Here is a 2,199-nt window from a genome sequence, read left to right as displayed (position 1 = left end):
CTGCCAGCTCCTCTCCTTTTCTTCCTTGTCTCACCTCCGGGTTGCGGCCGGCATCTCGACTGGAATTACCTCGGGCTGCTGCTGCACCAGCCCTGACCTCTGCTGCGAATGTTTTCGGGGCAGAGGAGACTGATGTGGAGTCCTGGCTGATCAGTGTGAGCTGAGCGTCCTGGTCTGCTGCCCCCTCCAGCCACAGACGTGATGGGGTGGGGAGGGGGAGGTTGTTTTCCGGCAAAATTTACTCCGTGATTTATAGGAAGGAAAAATCCGTTTGGAATTTAAAACTGCTATTAGCTCCTCTCGGTGTTGCCTGCGCCCGCACGTATGTAATATATATACAATATAAACCTTTATGAAAATAAAACTTAATAGAAAGGGGGAGGGGTGTTTGCCAGCCTGGCAGGCACAAAGCGCTGGGGATGCGAAGCAAGTTTTATAATCACCGTGGCATTTCCAGCGCGTTTGGCCACAAAAGCTCCCGATTGAATGGCTTAGCATCCCTCTCCGTCTCTCCTTGCATCACAAAGCTCAGAAGCGCCATTTGAAGTTTCAAAAGGAACGGTTTTTTGTGAATGAGATAATCAGCGCCGACTAATCTGCCACGCGCCCCTCCTTGTAATCCGCACACCTCCAGCTGAGGGAACAAAACCGGGTCCAGCTAATCCCGCGGGGTCCTGCCTTGAAGCTGTTGCACGGATCCTGTGGCAGGAGCGGAGGTGGGAAGGATTATGCTGCCGAGAGCAGATGCACGTCTGTGTTCTTACAGCCTGGCCCCTTGTTGTGCATAATTCCAGGTAATGAACTTCAGGATTGAGCAATGAGGCACGTCTGGGCCCCCACGGTAATGGGACAGAGGTGACCCCATTGACCAGACACACAGGATCCATGTGGGAAAGCTCCTGCTGCCACGAGCCCCAGAGCTCTGAGCCCTGCGGGTGGGACAAGGTGGGTGATGCATCTCACCCCCGAGATTGCCACCTCCTCCATCACCTGAGAACAGGTTTTAACCACCACTTTATATCCTGGCTAGGAGGTGAAACCACTTCCCAGCCCATAAATGATGCCAGGCTGCTGCACTGAGAGTTGCAGGACCAGGGGGAAGGGAAAACCCTCGTGCTCAGAGTACCCGAGGAGAAGGGAGAGGAGCTGTGCTGGAGTCTGGGCTGCTCATGCATTTCACATACAGAGCCACTGGATCAAACAAACAGCAAAGCCCCGGGAGAAATCCCAGAGGCTCTTAAATCCCATATTTCCTCATTGCTATGGAAGAAGCGTGCGCTGCGCGGGGAAAGGTGAGCAGGAGCAGGCGTGTGCCTCTGTGTGTGTGAGAGCGCACACAGGCACACCTGCGGTGGCAAAGAGCACGTTTCTGACCCGAGGGCTCACCCCACATCATCTGCAGGAGTCAATTTGCTGATAAAAACAGACTTGGAGCTGCCTCACTGGAACAAACAGGAGCAGAGAACATCCGCCCTTGGGATCTAAACTTGCTGTGCTGTTACAGACTGCGCCTCAATTAAAACCACAAAAAGCTGCCTTCCCCTTTCTCCAAAATCCACTCCAGAAGACAAGAAGCTGTTCCTGATATACTGCAGTAAAAACAATCCAGTTGACTGTCTTTGGAGAGCTCTGCTCTCTCCAGAAGGAGGAATCTCTCCCGCATCCATACACGCTCATTCCTGCTCTGTGCCTCTCCGAAGGGAGCCATCACTCTCTTCAAAACACTCTCCCGTAGTCAGCAGTGATAGGCAATGTAATAATACCTTTTATTGGGTCAATACATCAGCTGGAAAGCAGAAGCCACCCCTTTCTGCAGGTGCTGGCCAAGGATTGACCTATGTGAGTGTGCAGGCCGGGGGATTACGGCTCTTGGTCCATTCCCACAGGCAGGAGGGAACATTTACCTCTCTTGGTTTGTCTTCTGGTGCTTTATTGCATTTCCTGTTTTCTGAGCTGCCTTAATAAAACATCCTTCTGAAGGGCTCTCCACTGTGTAGTAAATATCCTCCCTCATCCGCCAACTTGGATAGGGATCAATCAATCAGAGGAAGTCCTTTGGGATGCCAGGGAGCATCATTCAAGGTTAGGCACCCGACAGGCAGGTGACAGCAGAAGGATTGCAATGCTTCTGCTTGGGATTAACCCCCCTGCTGCTTGCCAAAAAAATATTAAAAAAAAAAAAAAAGCAGGATGGGAGAG

General features: G+C 51.9%; 1 long non-coding RNA gene across 2 annotated transcripts; it reads left to right on the top strand.

Moving 5' to 3' along the window:
* The first annotated feature begins 328 nt into the window (after positions 1 to 328).
* On the top strand, positions 329 to 1,962 carry LOC114000734. 2 transcript variants are annotated; one of them, XR_005566450.1, is made up of 4 exons: positions 329 to 716; positions 795 to 945; positions 1,031 to 1,292; positions 1,403 to 1,962. It is a non-coding gene; the product is annotated as an uncharacterized LOC114000734 (long non-coding RNA). The 2 variants fall into 2 exon arrangements; XR_003545360.2 differs by having other exon boundaries at positions 329 to 945.
* The last annotated feature ends 237 nt before the right edge of the window (positions 1,963 to 2,199 follow it).

Source organism: Pipra filicauda, unplaced genomic scaffold (assembly GCF_003945595.2).
Source record: "Pipra filicauda isolate LSUMZ 115617 unplaced genomic scaffold, ASM394559v2 scaffold717_size297095_pilon, whole genome shotgun sequence".
NCBI classification, from domain to species: Eukaryota; Metazoa; Chordata; class Aves; order Passeriformes; family Pipridae; genus Pipra; species Pipra filicauda.
This window is presented reverse-complemented; position numbering and strand designations above follow the sequence as displayed.